We start from the raw sequence: 23,958 nt of genomic DNA, 5'->3' as shown, positions 1-23,958 counted from the left end.
TTGAACTTTATCTATTTTCTCTCTTCCGACGATTTCAAAGTGAATACAGCCCCCACACTTTTTCAAACAAAGGCAAACCAAACTAAAGGCAAGAGTATTTTTTGAGCTGTATATTGGAAGAAACGTTTCCATATTTTGGAATCAGATTCTTGCAATAATAATGGCGATATTATGAAAATATCTGCTTTTCCATGGAAGAGGAGGGAAAGTAAACTGTCAACTCAGTCCCTCGAATTAACAGGGAAGTAACAAAACAAACGCCGACGGCTCCTGTCGCAGGGGAAGTCTTGGTGTCCTGAGTGGACAGTGACTACAAAGCATGTCAAATGAGGATGAGCGCTGAGGAGATGACCGAGTAAAATGGACACTTCAGTGCGTGTACAGAGGTCAGGCCATCAAACTAAGATTATTGCGATGATGACAAGTTTGTTTGGATTCTGCACAGAGGCGGGGGGACAGGTGTGGTGCTTGTTTTCAGGTATTCTGATGGAGAAAAGACCTCGAGGAGCAAAGGGAAGCTGCAGGAGGACAAGGAAGGAGTCAATAGGACCAGGCACGTCTGCATACCGGGCACAGTTGTTTCAACATCTCTAACTTTATGGCCCTTGCCACCGCTCCAAAAGGAGACATTGTATATTCATTTCTAAGTGAGCAAACGGACGCTCTCTGAGAGGTTCATTTTCCAAGGTCATATACCTAATAATCAGTAGAGGCGGAACCTGGCTCAGATCCATGGAATTCTGAAGTCTATATGCTTTGGAATCCAAGGACAGGTTTCTGAATTTTATGCCTGGAGATTCTGATTGTGTCCGAGACGGGGCTCAGGAGTCTGCATTCTAAAAAAGTATCTACAACTAACTGTGATGCAGACAGACTAATGGGTCACATGTTTCCACGTCCAGCCACTCCCGACTTAGTGACCGAACACCGTACGTATCGACTGCCTGTAGAGTCTTTTAATAATTACTCTTATTCATATGTCCCTGGATGAAATAACCATGGGGGCTTAAGCACTTGATGAATGAATAAATAGCTAAATAAAGCAGGGCGTGCCTGCTAGTCGCCCGGCAATGTTCTAAAACCTGGGGTCGTGAAGACGTGTGGTGTGATTACTACTCTGAAGGAGCTTATAACCTGCCGGGACAGAATCTAGCAAGAGAAACCAACTGACATAGACGGTGGAAAAAAGGGAAAATACCCCACGGGCGAGACACGGCAGCTGGGGAACCGAGGTGACGGTGGGCAACCCCGAGAATGCCTGGGCCGCGTGAAGCTCAGCTCTTTGGATGAGCACTGACCACACGGACGACAAAGGGCAGGCCAATGGGGTGGAGGTGGCAGCCTGGGCAGCGACACCGAAGTACACAGGCCCTGGACCACGGCCAGGGCTGCAGCTGGAGTACCGCAGAGGCTGAAAGAGCACGGGACAGCTTTCAGGAGTTTGGACTAAGCCTAAGTTTCCTCTCGATCCACGGGCCAGAGGGATCTTTTATATTCGTGCACATGGCTGTCATTCTCGAGAAACCGAGCTGCTTGTTTTAAAATACGGGTCCTGAAAGTTGTTTGGAGCAGGACGCCCTTCAGTGAGAGACACAGACTTTGTTAACCCGGGACATGAGCTCCGGCTGCAACAGCCAGAGAAGCTGCCCACCAGCTGCAAGGGTTCTCTACCTGTGGACTTTGAGAAGGTGACAAGGAGATTCATAAAAATCACTTAATAATCCGGTTGGGGCAATAACTATACACACATGCCACGTAGATAACTAATTCATGTTTCTATAGGATAGATGACAAGTGATACACTCAGTTCCTCCTCCCCAGGAGGATGGAAGCTGATGAAAATCCTTAGCTTGACAGCGAGAAAAAGCTTCAGCTCAGATCCCATGTAGATTTCCTATGTCTGATCACTCAAACTTTGTTGACCTTCTTTGCTGCCACTCTTTCTCTCCCAAGTCTGTTTATACCAGGATCCTTCTTCCTTTGTTCTGAGCCTTTATTCTCAGTCTCATGAATTTACCCAAATGTGGCTCTAAAATAGCTGACAGAATGCTCTCCCTTTCTCACTTGCTGGCCAGAAGCTCGTGAGCTCGACGCAGTATCTTCTCCCACGTGGATGCTCGCGTTCCGGGAGGTGCCCTGAGCCACGCGGTGTTGGAAGAGGGTTTTCTTCTGACCCGGGAGGGAGGTATGACGTGTCTGTCTGTTGGGACTAGACCGGGAACTCAGACGGCGGTTTCCCAAGCGCTGTTGAAGGATTTTGCATAAAGCCAAGTCCGCGATTCCAATGCCACCCAATCGCATTGCCTTTGAGCAGCATCTCAAGGTTACTCAGTTTGATCATTTCACACCTACTGCAGCCTGGCTTCCTGTTCAAACAAGACCTGGAAGGGCCGAGAGCTGAGACGAGCCTGCTGCCTATTAATTACTTAACCCAGCCACCCACCTTCCTCCGGGCAATGGCTTATTGTTCCAGCCGTTTAGCAGATTCTATATTATGTGTGAGGTGCACTAAATGGGGGCTCCCAGCTGAAAGGTAGCTCACTTTTCCCTGGCAGGAAACCTAATAAATTTAAGGTCATAGCCCAGAGCCTGGGAATATGAGTCCAAACCCCAGATGAGATAAAATGGACACACATGTGGCTTGTTCCCCTAAGTACTGGAATATTTCATTTTGGTCTACCCTTCAAACAAGCATGTGCGTGTGTGCACAGTTTTAAACAATTTAAAATGTGGCCAGAGGGATGCTTGTCACAGTGGCCACATGCCTATGTAGTCAAGAGTTACCGTGGCACCACCTCTGCCACAGAAGTCCGCAACCTGTCAGCATTTCCATTTGAAGCCCCTTCTGAACGAACTCCACAAGCGACAGCATTCACGGAGAGCCATTTGTTTTTGAATGTATGCGTAACATTCAAACCAGTACTTGGAGTCTGCCTTCGGACTTTGGGGGTTGCTCCCTGGTTCCTCCTTCTTCCCATTAAAAAACTGTGAACACTGTGTTCCTGTTACCAGACGGGGCAGCCCCTGCAGAGAGAAGCGAGCCTGACGGGGGCAATTCTGCAAAGACGCGTATTTGCGACCCCTTGAGTGTATCCCCATATCCACCTAAATTTCTTACAGACATACTGCAACGGAGCCATTTTATGGGAATAACAGATACTTCAGGAGTGAGAGGAAAATTTCTACTCAGATTTACTTTTCCTGACTCTCTTCTGGCAATTTCCCTCATGTTTCATTGGACAAAATTCTAGCCTAAAGTTGTTGCAGGGAAAGCTTCGGGTTGCCTCTTTTAAGAAGCATGTGACACTGTTCAGGCTGCACACGAGTAAAGTAAGGCTCAGATAACAACTAGAAGGTGCGCTGGATAACTGCGGTCTTCGAGTCGTTTTAGCAAATGGCACCTCCTAATGCCGAACATCTTATCAAGAGACAGGTCATTGACAGGCAGAGTGCCATGAGTCCCTAAAATTAAAAATAAAATAGTGCCACGTAAGAAATACAGCATTATTAGCAGCTCTACGCCTCTGTCTGCCCTGCGCCCTCCAGCTCCTCTCCCCCTGCCCTCATCACAGTTCTAACATTAAACATTTTTCTTTAGGGTCTAGGCTGAAAAAGTCTTGTTGGCAAGTATATGAAGAAGCACTGCCTACTCAAAGGCTGGGGTTTTGTGAAAGATCAGTTCTTTCTCCGCTAAAAGAAGAAATGCTTTGGCTTTTGGCTTCAAACCCTCCGCAGTCTGTCCATGACTCCTTCTCTGAGCCTCACCCAGGTCTCTGCGTGGAAGCGGCTCTCACCTCTGCCCCCTCCGTGCCAGCCCTGTCTGTGTGCCACAGCTGTTTCCAGGCAGACCGGAAAATAAAAGTGCGTGATTAAGAGCAAGACTCAATATTACCACACTTGATTCCATTGGCTGCCGTCCAATAGGAAAAATGAAGCCAAATGATTCTATCTGACCCTCCTGTGCCCTAAAATAAGAGTTCCAACAGAGTCGCACTTTTATTTACTCAAAGACCTCAGAGGTTTCAGATTGGCAAGATTTCCAAAATGAAACTTTCTAAATTTACCCTCTGTATTGCACCTTCTAAAATTGTTTTTCCTGACATAAAATTCTTAGGCTTTAATATGTACTGTGGTAAAATACGTCTCCTGTTTTGTTCGAGAAAACTTGAAAGCTTATAGTCATCGTCTGAACTCATCGCGTAAAGTTAGTTTCCTTCTCCTTTGTGTGGTGCTTCTGCACACAGGTTGTCAGTCAAAATTCTTTTCCTGTACACCTGTTGAAAGTGTGCGCACGTGTGCATGTGTGTGTGTGTGTGTGTGTGCGCGCGCGCCCGTGTTGAGACAGAGAGATGAGACAAGAACCAATTAATCTTTCTTTGCTGCTCTTTATTTAAGTCTATCTAGTCAGCTCTTATTTCCACATTTTAAATTTAGGAATAAATGGACTGGAAGGCATTAGTTGGATCACATACAAACCATTATTTCTCAGAGGAAATTTTGGTTGTTTTTAAGAACTCCAAAACAGTTATAACAGCTATTTAAATTAATGGAAGAATTTTCGTTAATGTTGAGTTAAACTGAACGTAAAAACACACTGATTTTTCAACTGTCTCAAATTCGGGAGTTAGGACAGTATCTGCCGCTGCTACAACTGCTCCTTTTCTTCTCAGGGAAAATTGAGTTTTAAATATTTCCCTACCCCATCGCCACTATTTCCAGTGTGTAGAACAAACCATCTGTACCTGGGACCAGAACAACATATACTCCAGAGGAAAGTATTTGGAATTCCATGAGTGCCAACCCCAAAGTATGGAGTATTACTTTGGTTAAAGAAATACTATGTGTGGATAGAAAATACTTAGGAAATACAAGAAATGGAAAGAATTAGACTATGTCTTCGAGGATAACCAACTAATTCTAGGAGAGAGGGTGTGCTTCCTAAAAATCTCTTGGTTTGAATGAAATGCGAAAGAAACCGTGTTGGACCACAGCAGCTGCGGTGGACCCCTCAGCAGCACGTCCTAAACGCAGGCATGTGAAAGGACGGCTTTCTGAGCCCGGCCCAGGCTGCCTGAAGGACTGGCCCCGCTTTGTGGAGGCCGAGGAGCGCTGGAGCATCACCAACAAGCGTGGCCCTTGGGCGGCGCGCACGCCTAAACACACGGCGGTTCCAGGCCCATCTGCGGGCATCACGCGTGATGGGTTTCGTCTCACACAGACCTGGTATCTGTGAGATATTCTGCCAACTGCTACTTTTGGCCCAAGAAATGAGTGCGAGCACAGGCTTTCTTTCAGGAAAAACCACAGGAATGTGCAAAGCCTCCCTCCTCCTCCTCCGGGTGAGAGAATCCGAGCTCCTTCCACGCGTCTGCATTTCCGCAGACAGGCCTACGGCTTGTTCGCAAGGAAGCCCGCGTGTTTATGTCTCAGGTACAGTCGCCTTAGCCTGGCACGGAATCACCTCCTAGCTTTGCCACGTAGAGGCCGTGGGATCTCAGGTACATTATTTCACCTCGCTCAGCTTCGGCTTCCCATTTGCAAAACCAGGGGAATACTACTGTTCATGCTCCTGAGGTGCTGTGAGGATGAAACGAAATAATCCACGAAAGGTGCCAAATAGCCTCTGGCATGTAGCACAGGCTCGATAAAAACCACTGCCTCCCAAACATCCCGAGAGGTCCACCATCCAGGAGCTGTTCATCCGAATTTTACAAATCATGAAACAAACCTGACGCCAAAGCCGCAGGCACAGTGCCAGGGACTGGCAGAGTTACGTCGGGGTTGCAGGTCCTTCGGGTCGGGAGACTGATAACACTAGTGGTAACGTGTTACCATCATTACGACTACTAAACAATGACTCGTGTTTACCGGTCGTTGGGCATTTTACTCTAAGACGTAACAGACGGTGTCACGACAGGAGACTGAGTATAGCCGTTGTGCCACAAAACAGAAACAGGGCAGATGTTCTGGAATTGAACATATCGAGCCGCTGAAGATTTCAATTCCAGGAATTTATCTTGTGCATTAACTACTTGTTCCTATTGTTTAATGTCTCCCTGAGGCAGAGCTGATTTACGATGCTGTGATGATGTTTGCTGTACAGCAGAGTGATTCAGCTATAGACAGACATCCACTCTTTTTCAGATTCTTTCCTGTGTAGACGATCACAGAATATTGGGTAGGGCTCCCGGTATAAACACTTCTTCTTCCTCGTGTTTGACATTTTCTTCTTATCAGCAACCCTTATGCAGCTTACATTGTAAGCAGGAGATAAGCGGTCCTCTGACAAAGGGGGAAAGCTCCCTTCCCCAGATGCATGGTGCAAGCCCAGGGCAACCAGAAACAGTTCTGGTTTTATTTGGAAATAAAACAAAACAAATGATGGCAATTACTTAAGCTGTCAGTTTAAACTGAGATGCATCTGCCTCCAAACCTCCCCAAATGGTAACCATCACTGCTTTAACGTCGATGACTTGGCACCAATCAGACTGTATTTACAGCCCTATAAACGACTGCGTATTCACATAGCTAGCTTACATGTGAAACACTCATTTCTATTCATCCTAGATGTTGTGTTTGCCTCGGACTGAGCCAGGTCACCAGGAATTCGCAGGCAGAGCCCACGTCTGCGCTATGAGAGACATATTTCATCAGCATAGACACTGCTTAAGACTGGCTTCTGAATCTTACACGGTCAGGAGGAGAAAATATTTCATTCCCTTCAATGGCTTCTATGTTTTTGAAAACTTAGGAAATATACGGCAATGGGGGTACGTAGTAGAGGAGATTATTCCTCTATAAGTGAATCAATGTTGACCCAAGGTAAGGCTCTAGAGGTGTTAATTGAAAGAACGGCTCATGCACAGGTGTGCACACGCACACGCGCATATACGCGCACACAAGCTGTGACTAATGTGAAGCCGACATGAGTTCACAAGAACAAGTTTGACAGACTAATTTCATTTTTGGACAGGTTGGCAAAGCTGGTGGATCAAAGGATTGCATTTTGCTTCAGTGAATCTGGATCTTAGCTAGATTTTAACGATGCTCTAATGAAAAAAGAGAGAAATATGTTTTAGATGATAACATAAGCCAAAGAATAGGTAACTATTCAAGGCATGTTAATTACGAAGTAGAAATGAACCTGCACAAATACCTTCTAGCGCATCACGGAGCTCTGACGTCGGCTCTTTCCAGGTCAAAGCTTTCAAGTTCTTAAATGAAGACACTGGGGACACAGGATGCTGATCAAACTTGGAAGTAATAAGATGCTGGGGTTTCGGTTGGGAAATGATATAAAGTTACGGTGACCAACCTGTCCCAATGCCTGAGACTTTCCCAGCTTGAGCACTGAGACTCCTGGATTCTGGGACCCCCCTGGGTCCCAGATAAAACAGGCTGACAGTCAGTCACCCTATACTTGAGCAGTGACTAGAGAGAGTAAGAGACCACGAGGCCGCACGCAGGAAATCACTGGCTCTTGGGAGAGCCAAGTATGTTTTGAGTTGCTCAGGGTTGCCAGAGCCTGTGTTGACAAACAAGAAAAGACAGCTAAGAATCAGGTCCTACAGGATCTTTCTTTTTTTCAATTACAGTGAAATATAAGTGACCATTTCAAGTATTTTTAAGTGTGCAGTAGCTTTAAGTACATTCACATGGTAAAACAAGCACCACCATCCAGCCTTGAAGTGTTCTCCCTTCCAAGCTGAAGCTCTTTACTCCTTAAACGCTGTCTCCATCTCCCCCAACAGCACCTTCAACCACCACCTACTCTGTGTCTGTGCCTTCACCTACTCTAAGTACCGGGTCTAACTCATATCATGCAGCATTTGTTTTTTCCGATTGGCTTATTTCCCTTAGCGTTATGTCTTCATGATTCATCAGTGCTGTAGCATGAGTTGGCATTTCCTTTCTTTTGAAGGTTAACTAACTGTATGTGGTATCCGCTCATCACACTTACCCACTGATGGACACGGTTGCTTCCACCATTTGCCTGTTGTGAATGCTGCCGTTATAAAATGTTATCCAAACATCCATGTAGATCCCCGCTTTCCGCTCCTTGGGGTACATCCCAGAAGGGGGGTTGCAGGATCATACAGTAATTTCACTTCTAATTTTTTGAGGTGCTACACAGTTTCCCGCAGCGGTGGCACCGTTTACATGCCCACAGTGATCAGAGTGCCAATAGCTCCACGGTGTTGCCAATATTCATTATTTTCTGGCTTTTTTTTTTTAAGTAGTAGCCATCTCAACAGGTTTGAGGGAGCGTTACCTCCCTGGTTTGGTTTTCATTTCTCTAATGATTAGTGATGTTGAGCATTAGCTCACATGCTTATCTGCTGTGTATAAGTTTCTGGAACAAATGTCTCCTCGAATCACGGCCCATTTTTGAAACAGGGCTGCTTGTTCATTGAGTCGTGGGAGTTGTTTGTGTATTATAAATAGCCCTCCTAATGGGTGTGTCTATAGCATTGGGAATGTTATCCAAATGCACTTAGGATTATCTTGTCGCAAGATGAAATCATGTAGGAATTTTTAGCAGATGGTGTTAAGAAGCTTAAATATTAGTGGTTCACTCTGGAGACGGAGAGATTGAAAGGGGTGAATCTGGAAGCAAGGAGACAATATAATTTTATAAGTCTTCACAATTATCAGTCAGGAAACAGTGAGGGCCTTTGGTGGCGGGGCTGGGGAGGAAGGGAGGCACGTGGCGTTTTAACACAGCAATACCAGAGGGCTCGGTGCTTGAAGGACTGTGCGAGGGAGGAACCTAACACAATTCCCTCGGCTTCTTAGGAATCTGAGTAGACAGCAGCATCATGCACCAACTTCCAAAGTCTAAGGAAGAGAAAAATAAGGGGGGGATAAACTGGGTATGTGGCCCCTGTGAGGTAGCCAGGTAGATACGACCTGAAGCCCCACACGGAGGCTGGGCTTCCATATGCTCATCACTAGAAGATGAACTCAGAAACCGTAGATTGTCCAAGGATGGTGGGTGATAAGGAAAGTTTACTGCTTTCTGAGAAACACCAAGACGTACGGGGTTGGTGCGAAGGAGGAGGAGCCCACAGAGAAGGGCCAGAAAGACTCTCCGGGAAAGCGAAGTCTAAGGGACGCAGTCTCAGCTCAATACAAAAAGAACATTCTAAAAATGAGAGTTGCCCCCAAAAGGGAGAAAACCCTTTTGTTGAACACGAGTTCGCAGCCCCTGTGGCTGTTGTCACAAGCAGGACAGCAGTTGTTTGGTTGTCGCAGGAGGGATTCACTCCCTCATGAGGATCTGGTTTCCATGCCAAGAGTATCCTTTTTAATGACTAGAAGAACCTACTGTCCGTCAGAAACCAACGTGAATTAATGAAACCCTGGGAAATCTGCCTGTTTCCAGGACTGATTGAATTCATTAAGAGAAATGCATGGGCCTTTTTACCCTTCCAAGTCAAGAGCCAGGCATATCCCACTCAGAAATTGCTGCAAATAGTTTGGGAACATAAGCCAACATAATAACTGTGATTCTCTTATAAATAATGTGTTTTGCTGCGAGACTCAGACACTCTGGCCAGAACACTGATTCCAGCAAGATGAGCAGAAACACTTGCCAGCACCCTGAAGACAGCCCCCATGTCAAAGAAGGGGCTCTGTGTGTGTGTCCGTCTCACTTACAGTTATTAAACATGAGGATGGGAAGACAATGACTGAAGGAAATATGAGTAAGAGCATGAAACAGCATTACTCTTGTCCTTGGTCCCAAATCATTAGGGTTACAGAATCCGGGGAAAATGGAAGGCAGCAGCATAAAAACTCTCCGAAGAGCTACCTGATACACCCCCCCTCTCCTGTCTGGAAGGAAAGGCCTTTGCCTTTGAGCCCTTGATTGGCTCAGTAACTCCTAACAAGGCCCACCTGCCTCCACGGGCTGCGGGACGGAGTCCGCTCGCGGGCCCCACAGGCCTGGAGGAGATCGGGTGACGGCTCTGTGTCCCGGCGCTGGTCGCTGCGGGGGGCGGGGCGCTGGCTTTCCAGACAGTGTGCACTGCCTGGGAATCACCCCTAAGGCTGCGCACACGGGCCAAGCTGTTTGGGCTTGAAGGTGTCAACCCTTGTTGTCTTCAACCATTCGTTTCCAACACGCCCATGCCCAGCCCTGCAAAAGCAAGGTTCCCGTAAAACTTCGCTGTTTGACTATCCTTTGGGGATCAGATAGTGAGGATCTGAACCCTGCCTTTACCATTCACTAGCTGCATAACCCTGGCTCTCTTTGCCTTAGTTTCCTTGTCTGTGATATGCGGCTGTTCGGAGAATGCGGTGAGTTCTAATAGTGTGGGTACAGAGAGCTCAACAAATGGACAGGCAAGGTGTCTGGACCCATCGCTTCCGAGAAGTCCTCAGGCCAACTGATGCTCTGACTGAGCAGGCAGTGGAAGGCCAAGGCTGCTTAGAAAATCAGCCCTTGGCTAAAAGTCTAAATGGTTGCCTCGTTTGTTGAACTATTGGTGTGAACTTCTCACACCTGTTCTCCAGGGACTAGGGTCTCCAGGCTTTTCCTGACGGGGAGCTGTTTATAAGGACATCCTCCCGCTCTTCGGCAAGCCGGTCTCTGGGGTCCACAGAGTTCCAGGTGATGAGAGGTTCGGACGCAGGAGAAAACCAACTGCTGAGCGCTGACAGAACCTAGCTTGCTGACTCGGAATTTGCACTAAAGCACCTTTCTATCAAGCGAGCACCAAGATCATCAACTCAGCGTTCTAAACCTAGGAGGGTCTCTGATGATCAAATCAGGTACGAACACAGACTGGACGGAGACGCCGGGCTATTTCCTCAATGTTCCTGAACAAATTGTGGTGAAGGGCTAAAAGCCACGCCTCCTGCTTCAGTTCCCTCCTTCACACTTCTATCCAACAACTACTTCTTAGATTCTTATGAGGTGCCAGACCCCGAGAGCAAGGAAGTGAATAAGACATCATCCCAGCCTCAGAGAATCTCACAGCCTAGAGGAGAACTCTCCCAAGCAGCAGGTGGCCCGTTGCCCTGCAGTGTGGTAGATGTGAGATGCTGCAGTGGTGGGGGGAGAGGTGGCGAGGGGACGACTGCTGAGACCATCTCATCGTCACCGAGGAGGACCTGCTCTGTGTCAGCGCTGTCCTAGGCTCTAGGGGCACCAGCATGAAAAGGCACAATCTCTGCTTTCCAAAGGTCACAAGGCTTGTCACCAACACAGAACAAAGTAGCCCATTCATGTTACACAAGAGCTGTATTCGGCACAGGCTGAGGGAATTTAGAAGATACAGGGCTCACCAAGGGATGGGACCGCTGGGAAGCCGTGGAGAGAAGCAACACTCAGGACCCGGCGTGCTGTGCTCAGAAGTTAGTCCCCGAAGGCGGACACGTGCCACTTCCTATGTCAAACCGGACGCCTCCCCCAAACGGGGCAGCTGGTCTCAGAACTTGCAAGGAGGGGCGTGAGCTACTCAGAGCTTCCCTTCCTATCACACGTGCCGTTTCCTCTGCGATCCTCAACTCAGCGCCCCTCAAGGACTGCTTCTATATTCAAATGCACTTCAAAGCTCACTCACCTGTTCCCTTCTCAGTACAGATTGCATTTTTCATATGAAACTTTGACGTTTTCCAAACAGAACTCAACATGTGACTTTTAAGTAAAAACAGTTTTCCAAACAAAACGGCCACAGTGTTACTATTGAATATTTTCCAGCCATACATGTGCGAATGTGTGCCTGAGTTTTAAAATCAGTATTAAGGTCCACGAAGTGAATAATAAGAAAACATTAATATGAAAATGCCTAGACATTGTTTAAACTCGGATAAGCCAGGATTTTTCCCAAATTAAATATGAAATCATCAACTCAAGATGATTAGGAGAAAATGCAATAAAATCAACTTTTAAATAACTATGGCATGCTGCCTTTCCTAGGGATCTTCAAATGTTTGCTTAAGCACGGCCAAAGCAATTGAAAGAAAAATAAAGTGCCAAAAGCACTCTTTGAAATCATACTTCTAAAAATTTATAAATGTCTCCAATTCTCTACATTATTTAGGGAAAAAGTTACTTTCCCAGGAAGGAACTTTCACTGTAATAACCCCTCCAGTACTTCCTTGCTAAGAAATAAGCCAGATGGTTCCCACTCATGGACTCTTACTTGAGAAAAAGTCCGAGACACGGACACTTTCAGAACCCTGCAGTACCAGCTACCACGTGTGCTTCCTGGAAGAGGCTTCTTCACGACGAAAGACGATTAGACGGTGAACAGTGTCTACGAAAGAGAGGAAACAGCAGGACCCCTGGACGCCGGGGTTATATGCAGTCCGTGTGACACTCTAGAGGAACCCGGACGAGGACGGAGTTTCCTGGATTTGGCGCTCACTGAGCAGAAGGAGGCAGACCTGGCGTTGTTCTCCTCACCTCCGACGCTTTGGACACACGTCTACACCTGTGAAACCATCACCCCAACAAGATACACCTCCATCCTCCTGGGAAATTCTCTCATGCCCCCCTGCGATCAATTCCCTAGCCTGAGAACCTCCATATGCCATGGGGGAGGCCCTAAAAAGACAAAAAGATAAAAAGTTTAAAAAATAAAAATAAAATGTCGACCAGTAGCTTCATAAATGCCAGCCAGAAGCAGTAAGCACACCTAAGTCGGTTATTAGCCCCAAACCTGACTACCGGCCAAGTTTTCTCCTAGGAAAAAGTCAGTTCTGGTATCAGCAATGACTTTGAAGTGCCTGCAGCTTATTCTCAGGCCCCAAGTAACGTGGAGGGATGTTTAGCTCCCCCGCATCTGCAGCTGTCTGAATTGTGTCTCCCCAGAAGTTAGTTCAAGTCCTAACTCCCAGCACGTGTGAACGTGACAGTTTTGGAAGCAGGGTCTTCGCAGATGTCCTCAAGTCACAGTGCAGCAGATCAGGCTAGGACGGGCCCGAAGCAGAATGCCCTGCCCGGGGTCTGCACGTGAGAAGGGAGAGGGCACACGGCAGCGTTGGGAAAGTAACACGGTAACTTACAGAAAGAAAGGGGGCTGTTTTTTCCTCATCTGTTAAATTCCTTGTGAAACAAAGCTGAAAAAATACCTTCAGCTGGATGTTGTTTAAAATACATGGCCCGTAGGCAGGAACTTCACACTTCATTTTCCTTTTCAAATGTTTCGGAGGGGACGCTATTCATAAGCTATGGAAAGACCACTGCAGGAAGAGGCGTTTCACATGGGTATGTTTGAGCGATGCTCCTGAGCTCGAAGGAGTCAGCGGCATCTCTCACTGTGGAAGTTCTTTATAATGTTTTCCGGGAGGGGAGCTCGACACGCAGGAAACCATTACATGGGGGAAAATATTGCTTTATAGGTCTCTGACTGGGACTTTTAAGTGCTATGTATGAGAAGACACTGAGACGGGGTAACACAGTGTAGCACAGTGATTTGTATTAAGTTCCCAAACGCTAAATTTTGAGGAGTGTAAATAATGAGCATCCCTGAGACGGATTCTAAATCCATGGCGTTTGTTCCCATTCCTGGACTTGCTTTTGCTTTTGCATAAAGAAAAAAAAAAAAACTCCTTTGGGGATAAAAATCAAAATTTAAACAAAGTCTTTTGATCAAAAGCACACACCACCACTCCAGTTAGGAGAGATGACACATGAGCCTTCCTAAATGATGAACACAGAGGAGGTCAGTGAATAGCAGGAGCGTCCAAAATGTGGGCAGCACGGGGGAGAAGAAAGAGCTTTGACGTTACATACTCCAGACAGTTCAAGGACATCGGCCAATTCAGCTGCATTTATTTCACCTTTGAGTTTTTGCACATCTACCGTCATTCTTACCGCCACTGACTCTTGAAAGGATTAATGGAGCTAATGTATATGAAGTGGATAGAACAATTTCTAGCACTCACAGGAGCTCAACAAATACCTTTCCTCCTTCTCAGCTGAATTGTTAACACACATCTGAGCTCACCTCTCCGCCTTGATGCGCAAGAACGGGGGAGAGGCCGGCTGAAATTCCAGCACCATGTTCACAGAAGCAAGGTCCACGGCAATGGCTAGGAAATTCCAGTTGGGGCCTCAGAAGCATGGAACCTATTACATTTCCCTGGAAAGAAGCAGAGGCTTTCTATCATCCCAGGCTGTGCCTGGAACCGCTGCTCAGGGGTAACCACGTCTGTCCTGGCACTTACCCTAGGGCCGTCTCAGCGCAGGGCAGAGAAAGAACTGGGAGCAGCGAGAAACAGCCTGGAGAAAAATCTTCCTAATGTATCTGGCCCCTAATTCCTTCAGCTATAAATTCAGCAGGTGGGAATTCACGACTATTTTGGAGATACGCTGGCTAAGGCAAGTTTCGGAGTCAGGGAGCCATTAGTTTGAACATCAGCCCTCATATTGCTTCTCAGTCTTTGCCAAGTCATTTAACCTTTTGGAGCCTTAGCTGCGGCAGCTGTAAAACAGGGAATAATACCTGGTTGAAAGGACTAGTGAAATGAGAATAAAATATTGGAGACACTTGCCACAAAACAACCCTCCATGGTGTGGAAAGACCATTCGTTCCCTTTTACTAGTTTCGTGGTTCACAGACTGTCAATGAACCAGAATCTCCTGGAGGGCTTGTGGAGCCACAGACGTGGCGGCCCCCAGAGTCTCTGGTTCAATAGGTCTAGAGTGGAGGTCCCCAAATTTGCATTTCTAACGCATGCCCAGGTGGTGCCCTGATCCTGCCTTGAAAACCAAGGTGCACGGTGGCGCTTAGGCCCCATCTGGCCCCCTGCTTGCCTTTGTGCATAAAGGTTTTGGAACAGACACGCCTTTTGCTGGTGTGTTATCTGGAACTGCTTTTCCACTGCAGACTGTGCAGCCCCCAAAGCCTGAAAGATTACTATTTGGCTCTTTGCAGAAAAGGTGGCAGACCTGCTCAAGACTCCCACGCAATTCTTCCCAAGGAGTTTTAGGGCTTTGACAATTAGTTTAAAATCTCCTTTCTGTCAGGAGGCTTAGCTATCTTCCCAAATAATGGGAAATACAATCCCTGTAAGCTTGAAGACTTAATTCGCAGAATCTACAGAAACACAGTGATGCTCTTGCATAGCCGAGTCGTTCAGAGTCCGCCCGCCCGGATTTGAACCACGGCTTTGGATAACTTGTTTCTCTTCTTATATGTTACATGGGATCACAGTACTTGTGTGTATCATGGACGTTATTACAAAGATTCAAGAGAGAAATACGCTCGAGGCACTTTGGAAACAACTCCCTGGCATGTAGAGTGTTAGCTACTATTATTAGTGTTAGCTACTATTATTAGTGTTGTCGTAGCTACTATTATTAGTGTTGTCGTTAAAAGAACCTTCAGCACGTTCTGTTCTCCGAACTGTATCTTCCTTTCCAGGCTTTTCAAGCCTTTTAATTAGTCCATGAGATCATGAAGTGGATCCGTTGTGTTTATGACAGCAGTGCAGCCACTTGCGCTAGTTTAAAATATCTTGCTCTCTCTAATAACTGTCAAAAGCAAAGAGACAGAGTTGCCTTTTCACAGGGGTGATCCATTAGAATTAATGACAAAATAAAGAAGACAAACCTTGCCCAAGCCCTGGCTTTTCCAGCTGTCCTGCATGGAGCCTTAAAGGCCTTTCTCAAGTGGGAAGGAGATCAAAGGTCCTTCAAATCAAAAAATCCACAGGCATCTCTGTGGTCAAGCATAAACTGCTCTCCGGAGCTGTCCTGGGTCTGAGGCGCTCCAGAAAAACCTCGAGAAGTGAGTTCTCTTTGGGGTCCGTCACGCGCGGTTTGGCGTGAAGACCTCTGCCTGCCAAGGTTCGGCCCCGGAGCCCCGGGCGCACGCATGAGGCCCCGAGAGCCCGCTGGCCCCGTGCGCGCAGCACCCGCTGCCCCGCGGCCCGCGCGGCCCGACCCGACCGCGCTCCGGCTCCCAGGGCCCCCTGCCGCCCGCGGACCTCCTCTGGGGCCGCAGGCTGCGCTCCGTTCCCAGTTCCCAGGGTTTCCTCTTCGAGGACGGGAGCCTGGGCCGCCGTTTCCCAGAGACGTAAGTCCTGTGGCTTATGCACAAGAAAACAGCACGTGGCAAGCGCTCCGCTCCGCAAACGCTCGGCCTTTGTCCTCTATCCCCCCAGCCCCGCTCACCGTGTGCTCAACGACGCCCCGAGCCCCTGGAAGGTAACGGGTCCCAGCCTTTTTAAAAGCCTTTCCTGATGATCTCGGGGAGCCCAGACCTTGCCTCCTCCCCTGCGCAGAAAAGCCCTGAGCTCCGTAATGAGCAGGACTCTTTTGCTCCTCCTGCCTGCCTGCCCTTTGTGGCCAAACTCCTGTGCATCCCATAGCTCCCCCGGCTCTGGGAGCGGCTTTCTCAGGGTTGGTTACCTAAGACGCTGCCTCCTAGGTGTCCGTCCTCCTTTTGCCCCAAATAAAACTTAACTCTCAACTTTAAAAAAAATTTAAAAATAAAATGCTTCCCTAAATAATTAGAATCTGGATCCTTTAAGCTGAATGTAGTTCTCACTCAGGGGGAATAGCCACCAGCGAAAGAATTACATGCAGCTGGGTCCGGGCATAGCCATTCCTTCAAAAAGGTGGTTCAGGGAGCGCTGGGGGCTGCCAGGCCAGGGTAAGGTAACTGCTGGTGGGAGCAATGAATTGCCCCAGGAGAAGTCTCTGGTGTTAATAAGGCAATTAACATGTGTGTTAAAAATAGCAGCTAAGTTCAAGTTGAAACAGATGGAGTTGAAAGCAATGAAAATGCCTTGAGGTAGTTTACAGGTACAAGTAAGGGGAACGCACATGCAGTTTCAGGAATCTGAACTGCGAAATTAGCACAGGAACCACAAAATTTCAAAGAAACGCCCCCTGACTCTGCTACTGCACAGGTAAGAGGGTGTAACACACAGAGTACAAAGAATGTATTGGGTTAAAAACATGAGGGGGTGGAGAGTTTATTCCTACAGATGTAAGGGCTTCTCCACTCAAAAGGAAGTTGGATTATCTTACCGATATTTCCCAATTCTGTATTTCCTGGTGCTGGCCTTGACATTGCTGGTGAAATCTCCATCGGCCTGTCCATCATTGCAGCGGATCCAACACTGCAGAAGAAAGCCATGGTCTGCCCTTTTACCCTTGCAGAGTCAAAACCAAAGTCTGAATCTTTAAAGATAAAGCTCTGCAGCTCAGCCTTCACTTCCCTTTACTTCTCTGCTATCAACCACACACACACACCCTTTTTTTTCCCATTCGGCAAAAGCAATGACTTTCTATTTCTTGGTTCCCACTTACAGACACTGGCTTCATCCGTCTCCATCTCAAACACCACAACCCCTTCCCCCGACACACCTAGAGAGCAGCGGGAATCACCTTGAGTTGCAGGGCTCCTATTTTTCATGGTACTGCAGAAGTCTTAAATCAGTACAAAGATATGTCATTTTTTACATGGCGATCTGGTCTTAGTAACACCTCACTAGCACCTTCTGGAAACTTCATAAACACTTGTTGATTAAAAAAATATATTAGGAGTTCCCATTTTGGTTCAGTGGGTTAAGAACCCGACATAGTGTCCCTTGGGATGTGGGTCCGGTCCCCAGCCTCCCTCAGTGGCCTCACCCATCGGGTTAAGCATCTGGCATTGCAGCTCGGGTCCAGCATTGCTATGGCTGTGGCATAGGTTTCAGGTGCAGTTCTATCCGACCCCTAGCCTGTGAACTTCCATGTGCTCCAGGCTCAGCCATAAAAAGACGAAAGAAAAAGAAAGAAAGAGTAAATCTAAATGATTAAAATATAAAGTAACCCATTCTTCTCCTAAACATAAAAGTTTTAAAATCTGAGGGCAGAAATACTTTGAATTAAATATTAACTTTATAGCAGATTTTTCAAGCAGTTTTATAAATAACTTTGAAAATTTCCTATAACCTTCAAATAAACAAGCAGAACCTTCTGAAAGGTGCTGAAGAGCAGAATTAAGCATAAAAGTTTCCAAGAGGCTTTGCCTGCTAGAGAATGTGGTACTTGTACACATTCATCTGGTTTGGGGTTTAAATTTCCACCCTGACGCTAATTAATGAAGAATTCAAACTTCAAAAGGCAAGGAAAATTTGACGAGGTTGGTTTAACCAAGGTTGGTCTGAACAAGATGTTTTTTAAAACCCAGTTATCCCTAATTAATTGCAGAATCTTTCTTCAGAAAAGGATTTATGTTCAATTGTCTGTGGACAATGCTTAATGAGACTATAAGTCAGGTTATTTATTGCGTGGCTGTTGTAGGAACGTCTTAGAAACGTTTATGAAATATGAACAATGACAACAAACAGCTCAGACGGCAACATCCTCAGGAACTGAGCCGTGTCGGGCGTGGGTGTCGTGACACCAGCAGATGAGAAGAAGGGGGCGTCGAGAAGGCCCTGAGCAGGACTGCTGGAGCAGGGCCCGGTCCAGCCCTGGTGCCCACCTTGCAAGGCAATTAACGTGGAAGTCATTCGGTCTTTCACGATTAACTCATGTTTCACTTCTCCAAAAACTGGCTCGAGGGCAGAAGAGACTGTACCAAGAGGGTCAGACAGTGTCTCCGTGATCGTAGGACAACGAGCAAAGGCACCCTGATGATGACAGTGACGGCTTTGTTTCGCGGCGGAGCATCTTAATGGTTTTGGCCTCCGTGGCGCTGGCCCTGGGACACACAAACAGCTGTTTTCCATCCGTGCTCCTTTGGTACATTCCGCACAGGCCATCACTCGTGAAGCGCAATCAATCAACTCCCCAGTGTTTCGGCGACCACAGGCCCCAGAAGATGTGCTGTCCTAAGACAGGACGGCCTCCCTCTGCAGCCAGCAGTGTTTTACACCAGCCACGTCCCTCCTCTTCCCCGATGCTCCATCCTTCCTGCTGCCTGTAGCACCCACGGCGCGGAACACTCGTGCCCAATTCGGGCTGTGTGCTGTCCTCATCTCACCTTTTAGAGCTCACCCAAGTCCCGATCCTTGACTGAACATCACAGGTGGATCTTTTATCATTAGCACATTGGCCACACAGATTTAGAATTGCATACTGGACGGTAGCATAGAGCTCGTGACCAGTGGCCCAAGTCCACTCCTTTCCCATCCACTCCGGGACCCTCACTGCTTAAAAATTTTGTTTCTGCTGTTGAACAGGCTGAAAAACATGTCCATCATATGCATACATGTGAGTAGACAATCTGCTGAGAAAAGCTGACTACATAAACCCATGGTATCAATATTCTTATAATGCATTTTTCATTTCATCAATATGAAAAACACATCTCATGATGCGGAAAGGTTAAGCATTGTGAGAAACTCTTACTGGTTGTCTCAAAAAACCCATTGCTGTGGATGTATGACAGCTTGTAAAACATCTAATAAGTTCTCATCAAATACCATTTAAATTACAGAGTGTCAAAGTCCCTCTAATATGAGCTAAAACACAAGGAAAAAAGCTAATAAAATAGTTTAGGTATCAATTTTACCAAATACTGCTTCATCTGGCGTGATGTAGGTAATTTAATCCTATAACAGAAATGAATGGATTTCCAAATAACTATCTGATTTATGGGTTTGGCAATAGAGAGGGAATGACATGGGGAAACAGAGACGATGCAAAATCTTCCCCACTGAGGAGGCCGCACGCACACCGTGTGTCACGTGGCCTTCGGGGGCCTCCTGGTGTCTGATTTGCAAGCGGAGGATCCGGACGTGGGAACTAGAGGACTCGCGGTGACTAAACGAGGGCTAACGAGCCGTGTTTCCTGAGAGAATAACGTGCACTGGCTAATACTAGTGATACCTGTGAACACGACAGCTTCCTTTCTTCGTTGCTAGAACACTGAGACTATTCGAAACCAATCCCTCTGTGATAACGCCGTGTGCCCTGTTACCCCCAGTTCCTGCTTCCTAAGGAGTCACCTTCACCCTGTGTTGGGCGAGTAACGCTGCCTCGACTCGAGGTGATCTGAGCTTAAAGAGTCCCGTTCCCACGACGCTGGCCCCAAAGTGATCCGAGTCCCAGTCATGCTTCTGTGACTTGACTCCCTCGGTCCCTCCTTCCCAGAGGCAGGATTTCTGCCTCGAGGCAGGTCCTCATCTAATCACCGTTTCTCCTTCACCTGCTCACCTGCACTTAAATGGAAAGAGATTTATTGCTTTTAGCTGCTCAATCTAACTAAACATGATTTACTTGTTTCTCTGCGTGGAAAGGCCAGCCAATGTAGAGTCTGAGCTTCAGGTAGCCAGCCGGGTCTGAGATAGGGTTCTGGAGTCAAAATTACTGCGGAGTTCCCGTCGAGGCTCACTGGCTAACGAATCCGACTAGGAACCATGAGGTTGAGGGTTCGATCCCTGGCCTTGCTCAGTGAGTGAAGGATCCGGCGTTGCCATGAGCTGTGGTGTAGGTCGCAGATTCGGTTTGGATCCTGTGTGGCTGTGGCTGTAGTGGAGGCTGGCGGCTGCAGCTCCAATTGGACCCTTAGCCTGGGACCCTCCATATGCTGCGGGTGCAGCTCAAGAAAAGACACACACACACACACAAATTAACTGCAATGTGGATTGGAAAAGGACACAAGCATGGAGGTAGAGGCGAGCCTCATAAAAGCAACAGAAGAATCTAAAGGAAGAGCAGGTCCCTCCACTTTTTCCCCCTATTACGCCTTTCGGGGACTTCTGGGAGCAAGGACTGCAGCTCTGGTTACGAACGCTCTGTGTTGTTGAGTCCACTGTGGACTCTCCCTGCTGGAAGGTGACCCTGGAAGGTGACGCCACGCTTGGATGCTGTGTAGGCGGCGTGCGCGCTGGTCCATTGGAATCGACTCCGAGCCGCCAGGGCTCTCCGAGGACTTCTTTTCCCCGAGCCTGAGCATCACCGTCTGAGAATCAGATTTTTATTTCGCACACATGCTGTCCTAGACCTGGTCAGATGCCTGCCCATGGCTTCACTGAAAACCCCGACTGCAGCCTGCGTTTGGACCTTAGCTCTTCTCACCTCAGTCCATCCCCAGCCCATCAAACGGCAAGATCTCACCTGCGTCTTCCCTGGTGACCGCCTGACCTGGGCTCCCCATCCAGGCCTTCGCTCCGAGGCTCAGATTTCCTACTGCTCCCGGCCAACCCTCGTGCAAGCTCTGCAACCCTGCAGGCTTCAAGGCAAGGAAACCTGCTTCAGGCTGAGTGGCCGTGCTGATCATCCTATCAAACTGAGATGCCTCCGTGGCTTCTGTCGTGGAGGAAAAAATAGAACAACTTCCCTTCAGAGCCAGCAGCACCAGTGAAATAAAAAGGCTGCACCGGATCAGTTCTAAAATCTCCTTCATGTCTAAATTCTTGGTTTCACATTTTATCGATGAGAAAATGGAGGCTCAGTGAGGTTGATTCTTTGACAGAAAGAGACACCGACCGATAAAGACGGCGGTTCATCACCGACTGGTTAGGGTTTAACACCAGGTCCCTGGAGGGGGTGGAGAAAAATCCCGGACTTACAGCGTTTCTAGGTACAACTCCGTGACTGTCATTTCCGTGGTACAAGTTCTCCTACAATAGCTGATTTGAGACGACCAGCACGCACCAACCAGCTGCAAAATTCCTTAAAATTTAACGATCGGCTCTTGGGCTCTGGTTCCCTCCAGCTCCAGGACACCCCCATGAAGTTCTGTTTTTATGGCGATGATGGAAGGACTACTTTCTCGGCTCCATTCCCCTGCGTTCCTCTAGCCTTTGCAGGTAAGATCACTTAGCCCCAACCCGAGGGCAGGCTACCATCCCAGGTTCTGAGATGCACCCTGTCCCTGGACAGGGTGGCAAAGGGCCACTAAACCAGTAGTTCACTGACTGAGCTTCTACTTCTCCGGGCTTCCTCGAACCCCTCTTCCCACCCTCACTCTTTTGTTCCACTGTGAGAGTAGCCAAGCTCCTCAACTAAAACTCATCCCCAGGTATGCATCTGAGTTTATCTTGGCCTGATATTTTATCCAGTTGTGGAGGTGAGAACTGAGACACTGAGAGGCAGCTGCAGTCGAGCTGAGCAGGCGGGCGTGGGAGCAGAGTGAGAAAAGCTCATCATGAATAAGCTTCCAGATCTGCAGCCACCATAGAAATGGGTTATTTCTAAAGACATTGAGCTCTTTATCTCCTTTCACTTCTGATTTATAGAAGACCCCAAATGCACAAAAACCTTTGATGCTGAGTCAAAAAAGCATCAGATAGAGTTATATACCTTCCTCTTGAACAAAAAACACTCCACTACGATGTCATCAAAGATGGACTGAATTCAAAATGTAGCCGAGGAAACTCTTTATGAATAGCTCTGGTTTTGCAACCAGAATTTTAAAAATGCTGACACTTCTGGCGCAACAATGAATGGTCAGACTCAGTCCTGATCACCCGTCATAGTTCACTGAGCAGCTTGTTGACGATTCTCAGAAAGCCAGCCCAATGATAGCGAAATGAATAAATGAGAACACGTCTGCAAATGGACTATTATGCAAATCTTTGCAGGTGTGAAGACCACAAAGTCAATGAAGAATGGTTACGATTTCTTAGGGAGAAAGATGTAAAACTATGTATCATTAAGGGTATAGTAATGTTTTGAATGTACAGAAAAAAGCCCTAGGAGAAATTTTTGTTCCATTAGGGAGGGGTTACTATTTTTTCCCTTTTTCCTCACTTTCCAAATTTTATAAAATGTAGTTATATTATTCTTACACTGAAAAAATATCTAAGTCATAAACAAATAAATCAACAAAACATTCTCAAGCATGTTGGACCCTTAACCAGGACCCTGACCAGCCATCTGAACACCGAGAGAGTCCCGAAGCCCCGCCCGGAGCGGAGCCGCACTGCGCCCTTGCAAAGCCTTGTGACAGCCTCATCACAGCCCCGAGACCAGAGACACTCTGGGACTGCGGAACACCCACAAGACCTGGGGCGAAGCGGGGTCATCCGAGGCAAGCCGCTGTTATCGACGCGTTTTTCTCCACTCCCTGCTCAAAGGCCAGGCCCCCTCCGTGTCCGCCTCCCGTTGCCCTCAGCGCACATGGCACTCCAGCCAGAGGGGGCGGTCGCCGCATGACCCCTCGCGCGGGGCTGCCAGAGGTCCCGCCTGCCAACAGCGAGTCGGGCAGCGTCCTCAGGGCGCAGTGCAGCTAGACGTGGCCAGGGTCTGCCGCCCTGGCCCCGTGCCTTCTGGCCTAAGGCTGGGGGGCAGCGGCAGTGGGAGGGGCGGCAGAAGACAGGCAGAGGGCAGTGGCCCGCAAGCTCCCCAGCCCTGGCCACAGCCACCCACCTGCAGCCTCGTGGCAGCTGCAGTCTCCTGGCTCTCGGGGCGGGGCCCCTGGGCGCCACCTGCTCTGCCTGAGGATGCACCTTGCTCCTGGGAAGGGTCTGGGGACCTGGCCGGCTGGCTGAGACCCTCCTCAGGCACTGGCGGGGGAGCCCAGACAAACACTCCCCAGCAGGGTGAGCAGCCCACAGCCCAGCGCCCCTCCTGGAAACCAGGGCCTGGACCTCAGAGGAGGAGAGGGAAGGGTAATGATGTCACTTGCTTAAGGGATCTGTCGGCTCGAAAGCCACGAGGAAGCAGGGAGAGAGAATTTAATGCCGCCCCTTCCTTTTCTTGTATGTTACGCCTTTGGACTAAAAAGTGGCAGGATGGAGAGTAACACTTGCTTTGACGGAGGGTTACAGGAACATGGTCACCTGACCCTGCCCTGACCTACATGAACAGCAGCAAGAGCCCAGGGTCCACACCAGGAAGTTTGCAGCAGCTGATCACGCCCCTCCCTCAACTTTTCCATAAACGGCTCTGCTGAGCCTCCGTGGAGTCTGGTCTCTGAAGGCGTGAGCCCCTGCCTCCGGCACGGAGCCGCAGTAAACCTTGCCCTGCGCTGATGTTTTGGTATTTTTAGGTCTCACTGTGGGACCAGCGCTCAGCCTTGAGCTTGGTAACACTACAGAACAACCTACTGG

General features: G+C 48.1%; 1 long non-coding RNA gene across 2 annotated transcripts; it reads right to left on the bottom strand.

The window, feature by feature from the left end:
- Window positions 1-4,365: 4,365 nt before the first annotated feature.
- On the bottom strand, window positions 4,366-20,037 carry LOC146404294 (uncharacterized). Of its 2 annotated transcripts, XR_014844967.1 has the most exons (10): window positions 16,133-16,250; window positions 15,339-15,490; window positions 14,182-14,438; window positions 13,962-14,096; window positions 12,153-12,443; window positions 9,901-10,141; window positions 8,731-8,838; window positions 7,961-8,607; window positions 7,157-7,525; window positions 4,366-6,348 (listed from the first exon to the last, which is right to left on the bottom strand). It is a non-coding gene; the product is annotated as an uncharacterized LOC146404294 (long non-coding RNA). The 2 variants fall into 2 exon arrangements; XR_014844968.1 differs by lacking the exons at window positions 7,961-8,607; window positions 8,731-8,838; window positions 9,901-10,141; window positions 16,133-16,250 and adding exons at window positions 16,994-17,085; window positions 17,354-17,395; window positions 18,441-20,037 and having other exon boundaries at window positions 4,366-7,049; window positions 12,153-12,266.
- Between the last annotated feature and the right edge of the window lie 3,921 nt (window positions 20,038-23,958).

Source organism: Sus scrofa, chromosome 4, assembly GCF_054392235.1.
Source record: "Sus scrofa isolate SSC_HxYL_T2T_F1_AM1 chromosome 4, Sscrofa_HxYL_maternal_Yorkshire_Landrace_v2.0, whole genome shotgun sequence".
NCBI classification, from domain to species: domain Eukaryota; kingdom Metazoa; phylum Chordata; class Mammalia; order Artiodactyla; family Suidae; genus Sus; species Sus scrofa.
Note: the sequence above shows the minus strand (reverse complement) of the source record. Positions and strands in the feature narration are given on the sequence as shown.